General features: G+C 38.3%; 1 long non-coding RNA gene across 1 annotated transcript in view; it reads left to right on the forward strand.

The window, feature by feature from the left end:
• The window catches only part of LOC118677322, a 49,127-nt gene that overhangs the window by 14,083 nt on the left and 10,233 nt on the right, over positions 1 to 24,811 (forward strand). Inside the window, exons 5-6 of the long non-coding RNA XR_004974372.1 lie at positions 1,754 to 1,858; positions 8,719 to 8,797. This is a non-coding gene — a long non-coding RNA (uncharacterized LOC118677322). The remainder of the gene's footprint in view (positions 1 to 1,753; positions 1,859 to 8,718; positions 8,798 to 24,811) is intronic.

Below are 24,811 nucleotides of genomic sequence, written 5' to 3' on the forward strand. Positions count from 1 at the left end.
GACATTCTGTTAGACAAAGAAGACAGAAAAAAAAAAAAAATCCCAGTCTTTTTTCTTTACCTTTTTCTCTGATATTATCAATATGCAAAACCCAAGGCACAGAAAGGCCCCTTACATCTTTGTTAGTAAACAAACAGATCAGATACAATTCTATTCTTTTTACAAGAGGTGTGCTCTTTCTCCTCTTCTCCCCTGACTTTCTCTCCTCCAACTTGACAAGCTGATTGCAGAGGCCAATGAAAACATCCGTGTCTCTTTCAGGGTGAGAGCATTTGTTTGGCAATTGTGCGGGTGGCATTCCTGCCCTGGGGTGTCAAGTCCAGAGCATCTCTGACCAACAAGTGGCCCAATTAGAAACTGAAGAAAGCATTTCACCCTGGGACACCAGCTAATTTTACCGACTTTGGCTTTATTAGATTGACAGGGCAACAAGGAGAGGTGGTAGTGTCTGAGAGGATATGGAGACAGGGTTCATGTTTCCTCAAGAAGCAAGAAATGACTCTTTTTTTTTTTCACTTTTGTTGGCAAATTGTTGATCTTGAAAAACAACATTCACAGATTATTTTTCAGATTTTGTTGTTAATATTTACATTATTTTGAGAGACATTGCCCACATTTAATATCCTATAATATTTAAGGTGCCTCCAAAATTTACTTCCAAACCTATGCATTCAGGTAGGGCATTTAAATAGTTTTATTTCAGGTTTACTCACTCACAGCCCCAGGCCCTTGACCCTCTGCAAATGTCTTTGATGATTTTTTGTTCTCAGGAGGTACTTTACACATGCTCACCAACATGTTTCCTTATAGCTGGGCATCAGGGTGCCCACCTTTTCTACAGAGCCTTTCTCTTTCTGTCAGACTTTACTGTCAACCTTGTCAGTTTTTAAACTCTGTCACTGACTTAGGCTTTGCCACTGACTTACTAGATCCCTTATGGAGTCTGTGTCTGATCCAAAGTGGGGAGAATATCTCTCTTTTTCCCCCTCTTTTGGTGAACCCTACTTTGCCACTGGGGACAGAATCAGGTATTTGACCCATATTTCAAATAGTCCCTCTTGAAAACTGATGTCATCATTTCTCTTGGGAAGGAGACTTTTGTTTTATTTAAGCCCTCTTGACCTTGCTCAGTCTACTTTTGGGCCAAAAACAGATGAGAATTGACAGATAACAACACTAAATTCCAGATCATGAAAACTCAGATGCAAGGAGAACCAGACTCCTGTAGTATATAGGCAGACTTCAGAATCAGTTGTCTTTGTATGATTTGGGGTTTGGGGTAGCAGAAGAGGAAGCACACCACTTGTCCTCTTAACCTAGGTGGATCAACCATCACCTTACAGCCTTTGGACTCCTGACAAATCAAACTTGAGAGGCAAGACCAGGAGTGACAAAGACACATTTCTTCAGCTCACAGGGGCCACATTCAGGCCTGTTAGAAGGGCACAGATAATAAGAAGTTTCTAGAAACCTATTAATTTTTGCTGTATCACAAATCACCCTGAAATTAGTAACAGAAAACAACCATCCTTTACTCATGTCATAGTTTTGCAGGTCAACAACTTGGACTAGGCTCAGCTAGGAGATTATTCTAGCCTTAGCTGGGCTCACTCATGTTTATGTGGTCAGCCGTTGGGTTGACTAGGGGCTGGGTTAACTAGGATGACCTCGGCTAATGTGGCTCATTTCTGTTCCATTTGATTGTTCATTCTTCATTGATCTAGCCAGGGCTTACTTCCATTATGTCTACTAGGATTTCAAAAGAAGTTGAGAAGTCAGTAAGACTTCTTGAGTTCTAGGCTTGGAATTGACACACCACTACTTCTACTGTATTCTGTTGACCAACGCACATCAAAAGGTAGGTGAAAACTCAAGGGAAGGAGAAATAGTCTCCCTCTTGATGGGAGAAGGTGTGAATTCAATTACAAAGGCTTGAATTCATAGTGATTGAAGCACTATGTCATTTTTTTTCCAACTTATTTCAGGGCATGTTCTAAATAGACCTATATGTATTATTTCTGTGAATTGATTTAGACATGTTCTAAATAGAGCTACATGCATTATTACCTCTGTGGATTGATTTGTAAATTGAAAAAGCCTCACTTTTGTTTTGTTTGTTTGTTTTTGTTAGTGTCACTCTGAGTATATTTCTTATCTCTGAGACCCTAAGGGGTAATTTTGTCTAGACCTCATCTTGTAATTTACTGTGTAAAGCCACAAGGCTATAGAGAGATATGTTCAGAAATAAATGAGAGGAAAAAATAAAGACAAAAGTAATATATTTATATTGTATACATGCAAAAGAGAGGGACAGAGTAAAAGCGTTATTTAATGGAGGAAAATATAAGGGTAATGTTATGGGACTTTCATGTCTTATCTGAGCAAAAGAAAGAGAAATAGTTATTTGTGGCCATTTGTGGGAGTATTTACTAGTCTCTCCCAGCTTTGCTTTATTTTCTTTTACCCCTGGAGGATGGGGACTCTTCATGTCTTTGCTATTCCACTTTACCTGTCTTGCAGACCCTCAACTCTGTATCAGGCCTGTTGTCAGCTGTTTCTTAGACCTGAGTTTCTAGGCACTAATGGAGGAAGTGAGATGACTGGGCAGGTTGGTGTCACTGTTGAGTCCTCAGCTTTGTGTTAGAACCCTTTCATATGTAAGTCACTCTCTTTCCCCCTATCAACAATCCTATATTCCCACCATTATCCTCATTCTCTTATCTCACCTTTCAAAGAGAACCAATGATTTCATGTTCTTAACCACCTTCTCTCCACACATAAAATGATCTGAATAAGATCAAACTCTTCCAGAGTCTTGCTCATTCCGTGTAAGTCTTCTCTTTCCTATAACAAGCAAACAATTCAAATTTTGTTTCTACCTCATATGAGCTGCATGATGTCACTCTGTCAGCTTTTTCATGTGTAACAGAGGCATAATTAGGTAGAGTGTGAGAATATAATGGGGCTTTCCCATTTACTGCAATGTGCTTAATATCATATCTGACACATAGTTATCAAAAGCCATATCTATTTACAGTACTTGGGCCCTGAATTCCACCTCTCATATTTCCAGAAATTGTACTCAATGAGTTACGGTGAGCATTTTCTATATAGTCAATCTTTATCTTCCTTACTGGCTCAAGTGTGCTCTATATTTTTTCCTTCATTCTGATTTTGAGACTTTAAGTGACAAACCATCCCTTTAGATAATGCTAGGTCAATCTCTTTTTTTAAAAAGGAATTATATTTAAATTTTTAATTTCATGTATCCCAATCTCTTTAGGCATTTGCTTTATCTTTCTCCTTTTCTTCACAGCCATATACGTTTGATAAAGCTAGTTACATCTTTCTAATTCTTTAACTAAGTATAAACTTATAATCTATCCATAATATTAGTCAGCTTTATTCTATATGGAATACTCCAAATTCAGTGACTCCCACATGTAGGGCATGAGCCTTCTCATGGCAGAAGCAAAGAGTGGGAGGCTAAGCTGAATCAGAGAAATGCATGTATAGTTTTTGTTTGGATCTGACAAACAACACATCAGCTCACATTTCATTGATCAAACCAAGCCATATGATTTGATTGAAGTCAGTAAGATGAGAAGTATAATTCTACCCATAGAAAATAAATAAGCAATGGGGATGGAAGTTAATGTACAATGTTCAGTAGAACAATTTATCATGTCAGTCCACTAAAATACAGTCTTGATCGGTACCTAAATAATCACCTACTTACTAAATTGCAGGGCTGGTAGTGGTGAGCACACTTGGGTTTGAGTCCTTGCTACACCAATTATTTAGTGTAATTTTATCCTCAGTAAGAGTGTTTCCCTATTTATAAATGGGGTTATAGTTTCTAGTTCATGAACAACTATTTTGGAGTGTTGAAATATTATATTTAAAGCACTTACATAAATGTTAACATTGATTATATAGATCAGTGTTATCACCAGTTCCACTATCCTGTGGCAGGGACCAATATGAGTTATTTTGAAATGACAGTTGAAAGCTGTTTCTACATTGGAGGAGAAAGGCGATGGAAGCTGAAATTCATCTTTGAGAAGGAAAAGAGAGTGTTACCTTTGTTTTGAGAAGGACTGCTTTTGAGAGCCTTTTGAATTAACAGATATGAAATCTCAGACACACTGAGATGTTTGCTATTAGAATACTGTAAGATAATATAAACAAACTAGAGGCCCGGTGCACAAAAATTTGTGCACTCATGGGGGGGTCCCTCAGCCTGGCCTGTGCCCTCTTGCAGTCTGGGACCCCTTGGGGGATGACCACCTGCTGGCTTAGGCCTGCTCCCTGGGGAATTGGGCCTAAGATGGCAGTCAGACCTCCCTCTGGCAGCCCTGGAGCCCTCGGGGGATGTCCACTTGCCAGCAGGGAGCAGGCTAAGCTGCAGTCAGATATCCTTAGCGCTGCTGAGGAGGCGGGAGAGGCTCCCACCACCACTGCTATATTGGCAGTCATCAGCCTGGCTTGTGGCTGAGCAGAGCTCCCTCTGTGGGAGCACACTGACCACCAGGGGGCAGATCCTGCATTGAGCGTCTGCCCCCTGGTGGTCAGTGTGTGTCATAGTGACCAGTCATTCTGAGTGGTTCTGCTGTTAGGGTCAATTTTCATATTACCCTTTTATTATATAGGATAGAGGCCTGGTGCATGGGTGGGGGCCGGCTGGTTTGCCCTAAAGGGTGTCTCAGATCAGGTGGGGGTCCTCGCTGGAGTGCCTGACCAGCCTGGGTGAGGGGCTGATGGCCATTTGCAGGCTGGCCAGAGCCCCTTCAGGGTGGGGGTCCCCCCTGGGGTGCCTGGCCAGTCTGGGTGAGGGGCTGATGGCTGTTTGCAGGCTGGCCATAGCCCCCAGCCACCCAAGCTCCCAGTGGAGGCTGGCTGGAAGCAGGTATCTGGGGTTTATTTATCTTCTATTATTGAAACTTTGTTGCCTTGAGTGAAGGCCACAGCTGGCCAGGGCAGGCAGGAAGCTTGGCTTCCTCCATGACCAGGGCAACCAAGCCTCCTGCTTGCTCCAGCTCTGTGGCTGCTGGCCGCCATCCTGGTTGGGTTAATTTGCATATAGTCGCTCTGATTGGCTGGTGGGTGTAGCTTGGGGCATAGCAGAGGTGCAGTCAATTTGCATGCTTCTCTTTTATTAGATTAGATCAGTGATGGTGAACCTATGACATGCGTGTCAGAGGTGACACGCAAACTCATTTTTTTGGTTGATTTTTCTTTGTTAAATGGCATTTAAATATATAAAATAAATATCAAAAATATAAGTCTGTGTTTTACTATGGTTGCAAATATCAAAAAATTTCTCTATGTGACATGGCACCAGAGTTAAGTTAAGTTAGGGTTTTTCAAAATGCTGACATGCCGAGCTCAAAAGGTTCGCCATCACTGGATTAGATTATCCTTTTTCTTATGGGTAGTGGGTATCATTGTAGAAATTAATATAACATTACCTGAATGTTTTTACTGCTTCTTCTTGATTGTTCATATAGGGAATAATAGGTCTAGGACTTATGAGAAAAGAGAGAAAAAAGAAAAATTCAGATTATTGTTTTATGTGTTGGTTTACTAATTCTTTCATATATTCATTCAATCATTCAAGAGGTATTTGCAGTGCAGTGTGCTAGATTCTGGGATTATAATAATGTACAACCCCTCAGATATGGTCCCTGCCTTCTTGAACCCTTCAGATTCACCTCTGCTTGGAGAGGAAGCAAATTAGAGCATTGGCCATAGCAAATGCAGTGGCTCCGAGAGAGCTGCACATGGTAGAAGCCAGAGCAGCAGTCTGGGGGGAGAGATGACTGATGGCAGTCAGACCTGAATTGTGGTGTGTGCTGGAATCTACTGGGGACTCTCAAAGCAACTGCAACAATAGGAACCACAATTTAGGGCTCCTGGACACAGAACTGGAAGAGATTTGGACCTTTATCATTTGTATAGTAAAGGAAAGAGTGATGCAGAAACTTATAGTTATTGGCTTACTTGTTTACCTTCCTTTCTTCCTCCCATTCCCCATCCTCCTATCTCAACTACGAGACTTGAGACAATATCTTCCATTTCCTTTGTTACAATGTCCTAATATCTAACATAGTCCATGGGCACAATATGTGTTTGAAAATTGTTTTCTCTAAGAACAAATACATAAAATCACCTGGTCCAAAGATTTTATCTAGCTCCTGGATGTCTTTAAATATCAATGAGTTTGGGGAATTTAGAAAAGGACATACTGTGAAGTTGAGACTTTGAAACATGTGGCAAGATTTGAATGTCTGAAGTGAAAGGGGTGAACATGTGGTGAAGTCCTTGAACATGCAGAGGAGCTTTGTAGGTCATATGCTTTTTCCATAACAGGATCTCCCTCAACAGCAATAGCTATCACTTACTGAGAATTACCTTGCAGAAGTCACTGTTCTAGATATTTGACCTTCTTTCACTACCTGGCATGAACCATGCTAGAGGATGGTTGTGATACCATGTGACAGAGCACCAGCAGCCACACTATTCAAGTGAGAGTCAAAAGGACTAGATCTTCCCTCCCTTTTCCTGGAAACCTATTTTGTAATGATTTTAGGTAAACAGACTTTGTTTCCCAAATTTTGGTTAAGAAGAGCCAACATATAAATTGACACTACATTTAAATGGAATAGAATACATGTTGTCCTTAATGGGGTCCAGAATTTGATGGAATGCAATTGTCAAAACCTATAGACGCTAAAAAGAAATTGTACTCATTTTCTTTGGGGGAGAAAGTGAGAGGGAAGAAGGCAAAGGAAGGGACATTCAGTGAGCTCTGGTTTGGAAAGGTAAGTAGCTTCTGCTTCCCGTGGGGCTGCGCCAGGAAGAAGAGGCTATGTCTCTACAGTAGATTATCTCAAACGTTCCCCTTGCCTGTTCTGGGGGATCGGCCCTTGGGCATTTATGTGCATTTGTAGAGTGATGGAGGTTGTTTTTATTTCTATTTTTATGATATAGCTGGTACACACTATGTCTAATCCTGGAATTTATGTATTTGGGCTGACACATCAGTTCAGACGTTATGTCCTAGACATAAGCCCTGAGATCATGGAGCATGATGTAGTATTACAAGGCAGCAATGATTTGCCCAACCATTTACAATAGTTTTCTCAGGAGGTGGCCTCTTTGTCTCTCAAGGAAATGACAAAACATCAATGAGGTTTCAGTTCAGGGGCTTGGAAGAAACTTGGAATCTAACACTCACTAACTGACAGGGATATTTTAAGCTGAGACTCAAATCAGAGATTCTCCTGAGGTAGTTCGGATGCTTTGTTTAACAAAAGCAAACTATGAGTCCAAATTATTCATTACCATATTCATAAGTAGGCTATTTAGTAAGACGGTGTGGAGATAATAACAAAAACAAATATTGAATAAAGCTCTTTCCATGTCAACCTTTCCAGCATATACGGTATCTTAACTCATTGTTAGTCTGGAATCAACAGCTTAAAATTAATGAGCACATGCTCTTGATTGCCAGGTAAGAGACTTAAGAAATTGGAACTATGTAGCCAGATTTCCCCTGAGAGCTCTTCCTGTAGGAAAATGCTGGATAAAAAAAAAGTTGAATTACAATTCATTTTAAGTGGATTTGAACATTCAAAATATATCCTATATCAGTGATGGTGAACCTTTTGAGCTCGGCGTGTCAGCATTTTGAAAAACCCTAACTTAACTCTGGTGCCGTGTCACATATAGAAATTTTTTGATATTTGCAACCATAGTAAAACAAAGACTTATATTTTTGATATTTATTTTATATATTTAAATGCCATTTAACAAAGAAAAATCAACCAAAGAAAATGAGTTCGCAGGTCACCTCTGACAAGCATGTCATAGGTTTGCCATCACTGTCTTATATGGTTCTCTTACTTAAATGTAGTAACTCATACTAAATGAAGGTATCAACATTATTTGCCAGTATCTTTCCATTCTCTATTTTTTTTCGTATCTCTCATATTTTATGATATTGCAATTAGAATCTGAAGACAAGTTGCAAGTAATAATCTGGCTTGCACTTGCCTTTATATTCTCTTGAGTTTATACTCTCCTTTGTGTTTCAGATTTTTTGAGTAATTTCTGCGCCTACACTACTGCCATTTATAACTATCCAAATAGAAATGTTTCAAAACAGCTGAACTTGTTTCTCCTTGGTGAGGGAACTCATAGAAACATTTGTTGAAACGGTAAATTAAGATCTGTTGGGAAAAGAAAGTATTTTCTTAGTTCTTTGGAAAGAGCTGATTGCACGCAATCAAAAGAAAACTATTCATCCTTGATTATAAAATGAGGAACGGGGAGAGGCAGGTTTACCATGCAGCTAACGATGTTCCTGGGAGGGACACTGCAATGCATTTTCAAGGACTTGACTTTTCATTCTTATTCTTAGAGATGGCTCTCTAAATTGTCGGAGCCACACAAAACCTGGATCCACCTCTAGAAGCAGTCTTTGAATTATCAGTGTTCTAAAAAAAAAAAATCTCAGAGTTGAACTGATTGGAATGAGGAGGCCAGATGAACTAGTGGCAAGCTCTAAAGTCCTGAATATATACAGATACAACACATTAACATTTACTTTATACATGGTATTTGAATATACCTGAAAAGCCTTCTTCTGAAGTAATTTAAATATCCTCATTTATTAATATGGTGAATTTGATTTGTCAATCCTTTTATTTATAGTTGTCAAGGGAATGTTAAATGCCAAGAATCTGAGCCTATGGAGTCTGTATTGAAGACTGTTCTAACATACTTCTCAAAGGTATCTTCATTTTCATTTTTTAAAATTTATTTTATTTTTAATTTATTTATTATCCATAGTTATGGAGTGCGTGCCTGGGTTCTGGTGGGCATTATATCAAATATGGATTAAATGTTAATAAAAACAAGCCCTAATCAGTGAGCCTATTTTTTACAGTTCCTCACATTTTTTTTCAAAAAATTATCAGAGACTACAGTCTTTATTTATTTATTTTTTAATATTTTTTTTATTGATTAAGATATAACATATGTGTCCTTATCTCCACATTATCCCCACCCCCCGCTCATGCCCTCACCCCCCCGTCCTTCCCCCCCCCCCCCCCCCCCCCGTTGTCCGTGTCCATTGGTTAGGCCTATATGCTTGCATTAAGTCCTTTGGTTGATCTCTCCCCCTTATCCCCACCCTCCCCTACCTTCCCTCCAAGGCCTGACAGTCCAGTCAATTCCTCTCTAGAGACTACAGTTTTTAAAGTGAAGGCTCAGGTTATATCATTATCATCATTATCACTGTTACTCCTATTAATTGTGTAGCATCTGTTTTTTAGTAGTAATTCCCCCCATTACTTTTTATTGTAGTAAAAATACACATAACATAAAATTTATTATGTTAACCATTTTTAACTATACAGTTCAGTGCTGTTAAGTACATTCATGTAAAACTATCACCACCATCCATCACTAGAACTCTTTTTCACTAGCATAACTGAAACTCTGTACTCATTCAGCAATAACACCCATGATCCATTCACTTTCTTTGTTTTTTATTCTTAAAAAAAATCCCCATTCTGTTAATATGGGTTATAGTTTTGTGGATTGCTTTTTTATTCCATACATAAGTGAGATCATGTAATAGTTGTCTTTTTGTCTGACTTATTTCTCACACACTCACACACACACACACACACACACGCGCGCGCACACGCATGCCCGGCAGGCACACATCACGTTTTCTTTATTCCATTCATTCATTGATGTACATTTAGCTTGTTTTCATATCTTGCTATCTTATAAATAATGCTATAATGATCAGGGGGTGCAGATATCTCTTTGAGATAGTGATTTTATTTCTTTTGGATGTATACTCAGGTATGGGGTTGCTGGATCATATAGTGGTTCTATTTTTAATTTTTTAGAAACCTCCACACTGTTTCTCATAGTGCCAATTTACATAGTGCCAACAGCACACAGGGGTTTCCTTTTCTCCACATCCCTGCCAATACTTACTGTCTTGACCTTTTGATGACTGTCATGCTAACAGACAGGGGGCAATATCTCATTGTGATTTTAATTTGCATTTTCCTGATATTAGTGATGTTGACCATCTTGTTATATAACTGTTGGCCATGTGTATGTCTTCCTTGGAAAAATGTTTACTGAGGTTTTTGCCCATTTTTTATTTGGGTTATTTTTAATTTTTATTAATTTTTGCTATTGAGTTGTAAGAGTTCCTTATATAGTTGGGATATTAACCCTTTTTCAGATGTGATTTGCAAATATTTTCTCTCATCCTGCTGGTTCTTTTTTCATTTTATTAATTATTTCTTTTGCTGTGCAGACAATTCTTAGTTTGATGTAGTCCCACTTGTTTATTTTTTCTTTTGTTGCTTGCGCTGTTGGTCTCAAATCCAAAAAAAAATCATTGCCAAAACTATGTCAAGGATCTTTTCCCCTGTGTTTTTTTTTCTAGGAGTTTTATAGTTTCAGGTTTTATGTCTAAGTGTTTAATCCATTTTGAGTTGATTTTTCTGTATGGTGTAAGATAAAGGTCCTATTTTACTCTTTCACATGTGATTACCCAGTTTTTCCAGCATCATGTATTGAAGAGATTATTCTTTCCCCATTGTGTATGTTTGGTGCCTCTGTCAAAAATTATATGTTGACCATATATATGTGGGCTTATTTCTGGACTCACAATTCTGTTCTATTTATCTATTTGTTAATTTTTTATGCCAATATCATTTTGTTTTGATTATTACAGCTTTGTAATATAGTTTAAAATCAGGGAGTGTTGAAGCCTCCAACTTTTCTTGTTCAATTATTCTAGCTATTCAGAGTCTTATTGGTCCATACAAATTTTAGGCTTGATTTTTCTATTTCTGTGAAAATGCCATTGCAATTTTGATAGGAATTTCCTAGAATCTATAGATTTTTTTTGGTGGAATGCATATTTTAACAATATTAATTATTCCAATCTATGAGCACTGAATAGCTTTCCATTTATTTGTCTCTTCTTTAATTTCTTTCTTCTGAATTTTATAGTTTTCAGCATACAGATCTTTCACCTCCTTGATTAAATTTATTATTAAGTATTTTATTGTTTTTGATGCTATTGTAAATGGGATTGTTTTCTTTTTTTTTATTAAATCTTTATTGTTCAGATTATTACGTTTGTTCCTCTTTCCCCCCCCCCATAACTCCCCTCCTCCCAGTTCCCGCCCCACCCTCCGCCCTCACTCCCCACCCACTGTCCTCATCCATAGGTGCACGAGTTTTGTCCAGTCTCTTCCTGCATCTCCCACACCCCTTTCCCCCCCAAGAATAGTCAGTCCATTCCCTTTCTATGTCCCTGATTCTATTATAATCACCAGTTCATTCTGTTCATCAGATTATTTATTCACTTGATTCTTAGATTCACTTGTTGATAGATGCATATTTGTTGTTCATAATTTGTATCTTTACCTTTTTCTTCCTCTTCCTCTTCTTAAAGGATACCTTTCAGCATTTCATATAATCCTGGTTTGGTGGTGATGAACTCCTTTAGCTTTTCCTTATCTGTGAAGCTCTTTATCTGACCTTCAATTCTGAATGATAGCTTTGCTGGATAAAGTAACCTTGGTTGTAGGTTCTTGGTATTCATCACTTTGAATATTTCTTGCCACTCCCTTCTGGCCTGCAAAGTTTCTGTTGAGAAATCAGCTGACAGTCGTATGGGTATTCCCTTGTAGGTAACTGAGTTTCTTTCTCTTGCTGTTTTTAAGATTCTCTCTTTATCTTTTGCTCTTGGCATTTTAATTATGATGTGTCTTGGTGTGGTCCTCTTTGGATTCCTTTTGTTTGGGGTTCTCCGTGCTTCTTGGACCTGTAAGTCCATTTCTTTCACCAGGTGGGGGAAGTTTTCTGTCATTATTTCTTCAAATAGGTTTTCAATATCTTGCTCTCTCTCATCTTCTGGCACCCCTATAATTCTGATGTTGGTACGCTTGAAGCTGCCCCAGAGGCTCCTTACACTATCCTCGCATTTTTGGATTCTTTTTTCATTTTGCTTTTCCGGTTGGGTGTTTTTTGCTTCCTCGCATTTCAAATCATTGACTTGATTCTTGCGCTCCTCTGGTCTGCTGTCGGGAGTCTGTATAATATTCGTTATTTCAGTCCGTGTATGCTTAATTTCTAGTTGGTTCCCCAATATAAGATCGAGGGTCTCATTAGTTTTCTTGTAGATCTCATTAAGTTTATTGGCGGCTTCTAAACAGTTCTTGAGAGACCTTAAAAGTGTGGTTCTGAACTCTATATCTTCCATTGACAATTTTGTCCTGTTTCTTTGTCTCCTCATTTTGTTATGCTTCCTTGGTGCACCCCCTAGTGGTCTTTGTGCGCAGTCTTATAGTTAAACCTTGATTGTTGTAGCTAATACCAGGGAGGGTTTGACCTCCAGGACAAGTGGCTATGAGACTCAGCTGTGTCTGCAGTAGAGAACTTCTGTCCTCTAGGGAGGTGCTAATCTGGCGTTTGCCTGAGGCTATCCGGCAAATGCCTTTGTGCAGGGCTTGGGCGGGGCGGGTCGCACAGGATCAACAGGGTGGGCTGAAGAGAGCAGTTATGGCGGCTCTCAGTCCTGTCCCCAGGGGCTCTGCCTCTCTGAGTCCCAGCACCCGCTGCAAACCTCGGAGAGAAAGCTGCACTCGCTCTGACCGAAGCCAGACAGTCCCGCTTCTCCCGTTTGAGTCTGGTCCCTAAAGACTCGCCTGTATCTGGAGCTCAGAGTCTGCGACTCCCTCCCGATTGAAAACGCCAACCGCGCCCTCCGCCGCCAGCCTGCTCAGCGCACTCCGCACCTCAGAATTTGACTTCAGCACTGCGCCTCCTCTGAGTGTCCGTATGCGTTTCTCTTTCCTCCTGGTTGTAGGACTTCCACTCAGCCAGCGTTCCTGTGTTTCTGGGTGATGTCCCTTCCGTTTTTTAGTTTCACTTTTGAAGTAGTTGTTCAAGGCAGCAAACTCCGGCGTTAACCTATGCCGCCATCTTGGTTCTCTCCGATTAAATTTATTATTAAGTATTTTATTGTTTTTGATGCTATTGTAAATGGGATTGTTTTCTTAATTTCTTTTTTGGATAGTTTGTTATTAGTTTATAGAGACACAACTGATTGTTGCATATTGACTTTGTATTCTGCAACAAAGTTTACTTATTATTTTTAACAGTTTTGGTAGATTCCTTAGAGTTTTCTCCATATAAGATCATGCCATCTGCAAACAGATACAATTTTATTTCCTCATTTCTGATTTGGATGACCTTTATTTCTTTCTCTTGCCTACTTGCTTTGGCTAGGACTTCTAATACTGTGCTTGGATAGGAGTGATAAGCGTGGCACAATTGTCTTGGAAAAAGCTTTCAGCTTTTCACCACTGCGTATATTAGCTGTGGGGTTGTCATATATATAACCTTTATTATATTGATTTCTTCTGTATGCATTTTGTTGAGAGTTGTTTTTTACTGAAAGGATGTTGAATTTTGTCAAATGTGTTTTCTGCATCTATTGAGAGGATTATATGATTTTTATCCTTTATTGTTAATGTGGTATATTATATTTATTGACTTGTAGATGTTGGACTATAACTGCATCCTAGGGATAAATACCACTTGATCATGGTATTTATCTTAATGTGTTGTTGAAATCAGTTTTGTGCATTTGTTGAGAAATTTTGCACTTATGTTCATTAAAGATTGGCCTGCAATCTTCTATTTTTATGTAGTATCCTTGTCTGGCTTTGGTATTAGAATAATCCTGGTTTTATAAATTGAGTATGGAAATGCTCTTTCCTCATGAGTTTTCTGGAAAGTTTGGGAAGGATTGGTATTAATTCTTTTTTAAAAGTTTGTTAGAATTCATCAGTGAAGCTATCTGATTCTGGGCTTTTCTTTTTTGGGAAATATTTGGGTACAGATTCAATCTCTGTACTCTTTTAGACCTTTTAAGGAGTCCTATCCTATATAATAAAAGACTAATATGCTAAGTGTCTGACCATTCGACCATTCGATCAGTCACTATAATGTGCACTGACAACGAGGAGGCAGACGCTCTGACCGGTAAGTTAGCTTGCTGCTGGGGTCTGGCCAATCAGGACTGGGTGAGATGGGCCGGACATGCCCTGGAGCCCTCCTGCGGTCCCTCCCCGGCCCCAATCATGCACCGGTGGGGTCCCTCAGGCTAGCCTGCACCCTCTCGAAATCTGGGACCCCTTGGGGGATGTCAGAGAACCAGTTTCAAACCGATCCCTGCAGGATTAGTGCATTGGGCCTCTGTTTCTTCATAATTTAATCTTAGTAAGTTGTATATTTCTAGAAATTTATCCATTTCTTCTAGGTTATCCGATTTGTTGGTGAATAATTGTTCATTGCAGTCTCTTATGATACTTTGCATTTGTTTTCAACAAAATAAGGCTATTTTACATATTTTAAAAAGTATTTTGCCTTTATACATTTCAGCCTCAATGTGGAAATGAAAGACAATTGAGGTTGAAAGGAGAAGGAATAAAATCTACTTATATAAAAACCCTGGGTGTAACACCATGGCCAGAACCGCAACCAAGCGGAAGGAAGTCAGTCCTGCAGGGTTGTCTTGGAAACAGCTGCACCCTCCCCTGAGCTATTTCCTGGAGCTGTTTCCTGTAAAGGTGGGGTTTGAGGCAGGAACCTGCCCTCGGAGTGTGGAGGCATATCTTTATAAAGTGTGCCGCGCCAGCACGGCCAAGGGTGAACCTAAGTGGGGGCAGCTGAAAGGCTTAGGAAAGACAGACAAGAGAATCAAATCTGGGTCTCGGTGGGGTGCTGCTTCTCTGAGAGACAGAGACCACGCCCTTATTTTATAGCAAATGCCACGAGGAAAAGTATGGGTGTGACCAAGATGTTTACAACCTTCTCCTGGGTTTCAATCCTACTCAACTACATGCACCTGAACTCTATCAAGCCTACATCACTCAGGCATGTGGGGCCACATGTTTGGACCATAGGTTCAAGCTTACAACTACAGCTGTTGATTATAATTGTGCTGGGAGGGCCCTGCTCTCCAAGCTGGGACTTGCACATGGCAATGAGAAGACTGTGCCTTCTCATCAGTCCAAGGCTTGAACCTGTCCAAAGCACTCTAGCAGCTCCCCACAATAAAGTTTTAATACATTATATTAGAGGTTGTGGTGGTACTGTTTTAACCACAGCATCTACAGGAACTGCTGCAAATTTACTTCTTGGTGGAAAACCTTTCATTCCCAATATAAATGGCCAATTCCATTAAATGAAACTTCAATTTCTAGACTCGATATAAACCGTGAAGTTGCTCAAAACTATTAAAAAGTCCCAACTTCTCATTATTGATGAATGCATCATGCATCCAGTCATGCTATATACACCATAGACAGATTACTAAGAGAAATTATGAATTTGAATGTTGTATTTGGTGGGAAAGTTCTCCTTCTTGGAGAGGATTTTCAACAATGTCTCAGTATTATACTGCATGCTATGGGATCGGCCATAATACAAACGAGTTTAAAGTACTGTACTATTTGGGGATGTTTCAATAAGTTGTCTCTTAAAACATATATGAGATCAGAGGATTCTGCTTATAGTGAATAGTTAGTAAAACTTGGAGATGGCGAACTTGATAGCAGTTTTCATTTAGGAATGGATATTATTGAAATCCCCTCTGAAATGATTTGTAATGGATCTATTATTGAAGCTACCTTTGAAATAATATATCTATAGATAATATTAAAAATATATCTAAACATAAATTCTTTGTCCAAAAAAATGAGCACATTCAAAAATTAAATGAAGAAATTTTGGATATACTCGATGGAGATTTTCACACATATTTGAGTGATGATTCCATTGATTCAACAGATGATGCTGAAAAGGAAAATTTTGCCATCGAATTTCTTAATATTATTACTCCTTCAGGAATGCTGTGTCATAAGTTAAAATTGAAAGTGGTGCAATCATCATGCTATTGAGAAATCTTAATAGTAAATGGGGTCTTTGTAATGGTACCAGATTTATTATCAAAAGATTATGACCTAACATTATTGAAGCTGAAGTATTAACAGGATTTGCAGAGGGAGAGGCTGTTCTGATTTCAAGAATTGATTTGTCCCCGTCTGACACTGGCCTCCCATTTAAATTAATTTGATGACAGTTTCCCGTGATGCCAGCATTTGTGATTATTAATAAATCACAAGGACAAACTCTAGACAGAGTAGGAATATTCCTACCTGAACCCGTTTTTGCACATAGTCAGTTATATGTTGCTTTCTCTCGAGTTTGAAGAGCATGTGACATTACAGTTAAAGTTCTAAATACTTCATCACAAGGGAAATTAGTCAAGCACTCTGAAAGTGTTTTCACTCTTAATGTGCTGTACAGGGAGATATTAGAATAAGTTTAATCATTTTTTCAGTCATTGTTTGCATCACTGTTGTTTTTATATCATATTTTTGTTGTTTTCATATCATGTTTTTGTTGTTTTCATATCATGTGTTTTTTTTTTTCTAGTACGCCTCTTTTGTTGTTATATCCTTTTGTTACTGTTTATTTACTAATAAATTTATATATTGTTTTCATATACATTTTACTAATTTCCTTTCATCTGTCACACTTCTATTATAGAGAAAGGGCAAATAGCAATATTAAAATATCTCCATTAATTAATTCCCTTTTTAAAAAAATATATATTTTATTGAATTTTTACAGAGAGGAAGGGAAAGGGATAGAGAGTTAGAAACATCGATGAGAGAGAAACATCGATCAGCTGCCTCCTGCACACTCCCCACTGGGGATGTGCCCGCAACCAAGGTACATGCCCTTGACCGGAATTGAACCTGGGACCCTTGAGTCCGCAGGCCGATGCTCTATCCACTGAGCCAAACTGGTTAGGGCAATTAATTCCCTTTTAATGTGCATGAATTTTGTGCACCGGGCTACTAGTGTAACCATAAAGAAATCATTAAGCCCTAGCCAGTTTGGCTCAGTGGATAGAGCCGCGGTTTATAATCTGAAGGATTCCAGGTTTGATTCTGGTCAAGGGCATACCGGTACCTCAGTTGCATGCTCCTCCCCGGGCCTGGGTTCTGGTCAGGGCCTGTGCAGGAGGCAACCAGTCAATGTGTTTCTCTCACATTGATGTTTCTCTCTATCTTTCCCTCCCTCTAAACGCAATGGATGCCTCCATTTCTTTTAGTTACTTTTATGGTGATCCCTTCTTTTCTTGCCTTTTGGGGTTGTTTCTTTGTCTCCCCACTTTTTTTTCTCACAGAAGGGTCCAGGTGCGGATTCACGTGGGGCCTGTGGCTGAAGTGGTGGGCTTGGCGGGAGGGTCGTGTACTCTGAGACTCATTTGGAAACAGCCTAAGTGCCCATCAGCAGATGAGTGGATTAAAAAACTGTGGTGCATCTACACAATGGAATACTACCCTGCTATAAAAAGAAAGAACTCTTACCATTTGCAACAGCATTGATGGACCTGGAGAGCATTATGCTAAGCAAAACCAGCCAGCCAGAGAAAGATAAATATCACATGATCTCACTCATTTATGGAATATAATGATCAACATAATTTGATGAACAAAAATAGATCCAGAGACAGAGTAGCATTGAACAGACCATCAAACCTCTGAGGGAAGGAAGGGGAGGGTTGGTGAGGGGGGAGAAGAAGAAATCAACCAAAGGACTTGTATGCATGCATATAAGCATAACCAATGGACACACACTAGCAGGGGTGAGGGCATGTGCTGGGGGTTGGGAGTGGCCAGGGAGAGGTCAATGGGGGAAACAGAAGACATAGGTAATACTTTAAACAATTCTTTTAACAAAGAATGAAAATAACCCCATCTAAGGAAGAAATTTGTAAAATTTTCAGTTAATACTTTGTATAAAGAGATCTTGATGAAATGATTTTTAGAAATATATAACCTTTATATTTGAACTTAAAAAAATAAAATAAAAGCAATAGAAAAATATCCTCGGGTGAGGATTTTAAAAAAAGAGCTCATTAACCTAAGAAGAGCTGAGAACCAGTTGGGCAGCTGACCACATTAGCAGCACCTGTCACTCCTTGGTACCCATGAAACAATACCATTGTGTACACTATTTTTTTGTTAAGAGCAAAAGGTTTACTGTTTAAAAGTGATTCTATAAAGTCACTATACAGAAACAAGAGGAAATTGTCTTGCTGTCCTTTACCATCAAGAAGTATTTTTTTTATTGTTGGAAGATCTTGTCTAGCTCATTTTCTTTTCTCTCCCTATAGCTGGTATAAAAAGTTGGGCCCATTAACCATGCATTGTGTTTGGGAACTTGCAAACAAATGCTGGTATTTATAGCATTCTATTTCAATGTTCCTGATTGTTCAGCATAATTAAAATAAAGCCCTCAAACACCAACAGCTTGTCAAACACTCTGGAAGCTTCTCCTGACTCAGGCCTTCAGAGGCAAGAACACATTATAAACACTATGGGAGCTCTCCATTTAAGGGAATATGTGCTCCAGGAAAGTTAACCTTAAAAAAATCTTTAAATAATTGAATTGTGCTTTCCCCTGGACTTTGTATTTCCATAAAGAAACTATGTAGGATCTCTACAAAATAGTAATGACTAGAATGATTATGGTGCTCACAAGGCAGCTTTTGGGGGGGGTTAGCAGTCAAAGTGTCATGGATTATTTCATACTGAAATGACATGTAGGAATTTAAACTGTCTCAGGGCATTCTAACCTCCAAGGAAGCAAAGGACTTATGAAATGATGCATTTTCTGGACATATCTGAACCTTTTTGCCATGATGTTCTAGGTACTAGTCTTCTTAACTGAAGTGGCTTAATAGTAGCTGCTTACAACAGGCTCTACTGATTGCTTCTGGCACCATTGATAAGAACTTGAATAATGACTTGTTTTGGTTGGCACTATAGTTGCCAAGATTCTCAGCTAAAGGTCCTCCTGCAAAAACCACTAATAAAATTACCTACCTGAGGGAACCAGAAGGAACCACCATTGGAAGTAGCAGCAGGACTATCAGGCCTGGGGGATGGGTGTGTCTTCATTCTCTGATATCCCAGTGTAAATATTTTTAATCGGTGTGGAAAGGGAAAAAAAACTGAGGTCTTCCAATGTTTTCTCATAAGAGAGTATGACTACCTTTCTATCAGAAAAGCTAATAAAATGTGCATGTTCATAAATTTTGGGAAGATGATAAGATAGACATTGGAACTAAACTTTTTTTATCTCTTGTAATCTTTGTGGAGTACATAATCTTGGAAAGAATCAATAATGAATAATAAAGGATATATAAGCTACAGACAATAAATACAGATGCTAGAAATATTTAGAATTGGTTAGCTAACAATAAGTTGATTTGTTGTTTTCAATAGATTGGGCCCAGAACCTAACTTCTTATGAATGTTTCTTTAAAAAACTACCAGAGGAAAATAGAATGAAATCAATATTCTATTCTTGTCACAAATAATTTTATTACCTTAAGTTGCTAATACCGTTTATTTCAAAGAGGTGAGCGGATATACATGAAAGGTGTGATTTGTCAGTGACAGAATATAGCCATAAAGCCGACTTTTCTATTTGAGGTAAGATTCCAAAATGCTGAAATAGACTGCAATAAAATGTGATTTGTTCCTAGAAAGCTATGCAGTTCATGAGACTTTACACATAGTACATATTTTTTTCTTCTCAAACTTGATGCTCAACTAGTTTTCACTAGTGTACATGATGGTATTGTTTCATGGGTACCAAGGAATGACAGATGCTGGTAATGTGGTTGGCTGCCCGACTGGTTCTCAGATCTTCTTAGGTTAATGAGCCCTTTATGGTTACATTTTATTCCCCCACCTTTCACCCTGAGTTGTCTTTCATTTCCACATTCATGCTGAAACTTATAAAGGTAAAAAAAATTTTTTAAGTGGGTTTGCATTGGAGTTAGAATGAAATCTGAACCCTTAATTTTCAGCCACAAAATCCCAGTTGAAATGTCTTCCCAATTAAGATTATGTGTGATGGGCAATGTTCATTTACTTCTTTAGATTCAGCTATTTGAGTGGGAGCAAAATGAGGTCACGGCATTTACACACTCACCTCTCTGCCTGCAGCTGCAACTGCTCCTTTCATGTGGACAACTCCACAGTCTCATAACTGCACACTCCCCTGCCCTTTCAGCCCCAAATTGAAATGGTTCTCAAGAGTTCTTAGCTCAGGAGGAACTACAGCTTTCCTCATTTGTTTCCTTTTATCTTGGTCATTCCTATGGAAGTAGTCCTTTATAAACTTTTCACAGATTAGCCCAATTGCATGCACCATCTCTGCTGGGAACATTGCTGATAAAGTATCTGGCAGGGGAGGTGGCCTGAAAGATTGGTTCTAGGATTGGATAGCTCCATATATTTGTGGAATACATAGGTAATCTTTTGGTAGGAAGAAAAAGGACATTAGTAATCCATGGTTTACAGCATCTATATGGTTACTTAAAATTTCACTAATGTGGCATAGGCTTAAATACAAGTAGAAAACAAGGGAGTGGAAGATGAAGTGCTATGGCCCTTGGTCCTATAGTAGCAGTAATGACTATGAAGACTGTGGATCACCTGGATGTTTCTAAAGGCCCTCGGGATCATACAAGGTAAAGGGTCAAATTCAGAGTCATAAAACTACAGCTCAGATTATGAGACAGAAATCAGAAATCTTTAAGGGCAGCTTGAAGGGAATAAGACTTCCCTTGAATGAAACTTTTAATGACTGCTGCTGGGTGAGATATCCCACAAAGAAGTGCCAGTTTTCCTTATTACCCACTGCCACTATCCTTCATGGCTCCTCTGCCATGAAGTTGGTTCCCAATATGGACCAGATGAAGACATGCAAGAGTATAGCCTTCATATACTATACTCTTCCAGAGTGTAGTGTGTACACCGAAAGGGTTGCAGAACAGCATCAGTATTAATAACAGGAATTAGGAACATGCATAATTAAAGTGTAGATATAATGAGTGTTATTTGATTGGACAAAAATTATTGATATGCACATACCCACAAAAGTTATAGAATTTAATATGTTGGTTTAAGCACCTAGGAGTTATTTTAATTAATTAGGTTGACTAATTATAGGCTAGAATCATTGGTGGCCTACCATAAAAAAAACATTTCATGCTCATTAGATTCCACATATGAGTGAAATCATATGGTTCTTGTCTTTCTCTGACTGGCTTATTCCACTTAGCATAATGCTCTCCAGGTTCCAGCAGGTGATTACCAGAAGGGAAAGGGTTGGGAGAAGGTAGAAGAGAGAATAAGAGGGATAAATGGAGATGGAAGGAGACTTGACTTGGGGTGGTGAACAAACAGTACAATATACAGTTGATGTATTATAGAATTGTACACCTGAAACTTATATAATTTTATTAACCAACGTCACCCCAATAAATTTTTAAAAATGAAATTTCTGCCCCAGCTGGTTTGGCTCAATGAATAGAGCATTGGCCTGCAGACTGAAAGGTCCCGGGTTTGATTCTGGTCAAGGGCACATGCTTGGGTTGCAGGCTTGATCCCCAGTGGGGAGCATGCAGGAGGCAGCCAACCAATGGTTTTCTCTCATCATTGATGTTTCTATCTCTCTCTCCCTCTCCCTTCCTCCCTGAAATCAATAAAATATATTTAAAAATAAAAAGATTTAAAAAAATAAAAATGAAATTTCTTTTAAAAATTATAAAATTTCAATGCTGCAATTTTCTTTCCATACTGCAGAAGAAAGAGTTAAAAGGCCCAGGGAGATAGCAATATTAAGTTCATTTAATATTGCAAACTACTTAGATACTTCTCTAATCATACCTGTCATGAGGGCCAGGGACATTTCTCAGCAAGGTATTAAAAAAATGCCTTGGTGAGGAGTCACTAATGTTTTTGGAACACTCTGTGGTGGCTGTTCTCTGTGGTCTGAACAGCATGGCGGGGATGCTCATTAGCTCATTGTTATTAACCAGATAAATCTCAACTTGGGGCTGTGTGGATTTCAGTAATAGCTAAGCATTAACACTCTAAATGACAGAATTAAAGAGCAGAGAATAAAACCCCACTTTCAATATCTCAACATCCTGGTTTACTCACTCTCATTTAACGTAAGGTTGTACATCAAAAGCCTTGGAAATTTAAAAAAGTATTTTTTTATTGATTTGAAACAATTTGGTTTTCCTTTTATGTCTTTTTAGTTACAGTAATTCAAAATTTTGTTTGCTGTTTGCTTTTCAGTCCTTAAGCTTTTTCTTAAAAAATAATTCAATTTATAAAATTTGTATTATATAAACATATAAATTATATATTAATTACTAAATATATAATTTATATGTTAATGTAAATTTATGTATTAATATAAATATACTCAACTGAGTTAAAAGAGGAACGTAGATGAGCATGTGGGAAAGATTAAGAAGGTTTGCTCTGTAGAGCATGACTAGAAATCCACTGGTCAACTAGTCAAGGTGATTGGCTTATTACTTTTAGAATTGTCCTTTCTCTTTCTAAAAGAAAGGTGAGGAGTTATTGCTATCAGAGGCACTGTGTCCTCCAAGAAACTCATAAATAATATTTAGTGGCTCAGTAATTGCTTCAGTCAGTTCCTTAAGTACCTTGGGATGTGTGTTATTAGGATCAGATAATTGGATGGCATCCAGTTTTTTTTTTTTAAATGTAATCTTTGATATGAAACTGTCCTGTTTTTACCACCCTATCACATATCTGGTTATAGACTAGCACTGGAAATGAAAGGACATTTGCTATGTTAGTGTCGTTGGTGGATATGTTTTTCTTTTACTAGAGGCCTAATAAAATGAAAGTAAATTTCAAGTTTAGTTTTCAGGATTTCTAGGAAAAGCAAGTGTGCATCTTAAGAAAACTACTTGTAATATGAATTATGAATAAGATTAATATAATTTATAGAATATGTTAGTGAGATTTTTCATGACAATAGATTTTAATTCATAGGAAAATTCTCACCAGCTTGCTTGAAATCGAGTTTTCAGAACTTAACAGCAATAACAACAAAACTGATGGCTAATATTTGTTGAGCTTCAGGTACCAGGCCCTGGGTGTTAGCTACTTTATATGGATGATCTCATTGAATCCTCAGATCAAATTACTATCTATGTGGTATCATATGCAATTTCACAACAGAGGAACCTAGACTTAGAGAAGTTAAGTAAATTACTCATGGTCATACAGGGTAGTGAAATTGGCTAAGTTGTTACATGCCATTGAATCATGGTGACCCTATGAATGAATGACTGTACTGTTTGGGACAGTACAGTCTACAGTGTACTGTCCCAAACAGCTCTGCTCAACTCTTTTAGACATATCCTATGGTTTAGACAGGATTGAAACCCAGGCAATGTTTACACCCATAGTCTATGCTAAACTGTCTCACCATTGATGGTGACATCAGAACTAGGAAAAACTGGCAGTTAGTATTCTAAAAGAAGTGTAAAATTAGGAATGAAAGGAAATTTTAAAATCCATCTAGTCAAGCATCTTATTTTAATGATAAAGAACATGAGGCCCAAATAGTATCATATAGAACCCACAATGCCTGGGTCCACCTCTTATGCAGTAAGGGAATTTAGGCCTCTTGGTTCCTCTATGCAGAGTGTAATAACCAGATAGGTGTTGCAAATGTACACTAGGGTTTTTCCCTACTTACCTGTTAGAAATGTCAGCCAAAATCCCAAGGGAATGGTTTCAGAAGATGTAGGTACTCTTTCTTACTTGATGGCTTGAAATAGCTTAATGTTAGAAAAGACAGTTAAATAGAGGAAGTTGCTAGAAGCAACTTATTCTCTCCCCTCTAACTACAGTATCATTTTTTCTTTATTTAAAGCTTTTTTTTTAATGCAAATTAAACAATAGGAAAAAACCGCACACCCACATAAACCCCCACAACACCTTAAGACCACTATTTCTTCAGAGTTGAATGTCAGTTTTAACATTCTCTGGAGTATTAAAACATTCCAGAACCAGAGGCTTTATGGAAGTGAGGGAAAGGCATTGTGTTTGTTACTGATTAGGTGATGATATATCTGTAGCAGGAGGCTTAGAATGGTCACTGTGTAGGGATGGAAGAATGAGAATGGATTTTCCTCCATACAACTCCTCTTTAAATTAAAGATGCTTCAAAGGCTTAAGTTCCTTAAAAGGCAGTCATGAAGGGTTTCAGAAGGAGATGTTTCAGAACAGTTCACTGAGCAGAAATATAACATTTGCCCATGGATGTCAAATACACAGGAAAAAGCTTCTATAATAGCTGACAGCAACCACCAAATGAAAAATAAAATAAAATAAAAACACAGGTGTGAGATTTTATTGCCAGCACAACTATAATGAGTTTAGGAAATGAATTCTTACCTCAAGTGCCTGGCTTGAACATATGAATAATCTTATATCTCAAGGCATCTGTCAGTGAATCTGTTCAATACTCTTCTGGCCCATGTTTATGAGTGAACTTGCCCCATTAATGATCAGGAAAAGTGACTTCATGCAACACTAATGCCAAAAGGGGATAATTAGTCATTTCATCTCTCTGGTTCCCTTTAGCTTAATAACCGTTCCTTTCTGTGTAGCTTGAAGCTATAAATACATAACATTATTTCATAATTTTAACATAGCTTTTTTCCCCTTTTGCTACAATACAAACACATTTGTATTAAATCCTTGTGTTTTATATAACAATTCAAATGTTTCAAACTTGATTCTGAGTTTCTTTTTTTTTTTTT

Source organism: Myotis myotis, unplaced genomic scaffold, assembly GCF_014108235.1.
Source record: "Myotis myotis isolate mMyoMyo1 unplaced genomic scaffold, mMyoMyo1.p scaffold_m19_p_2, whole genome shotgun sequence".
Taxonomy (NCBI): domain Eukaryota; kingdom Metazoa; phylum Chordata; class Mammalia; order Chiroptera; family Vespertilionidae; genus Myotis; species Myotis myotis.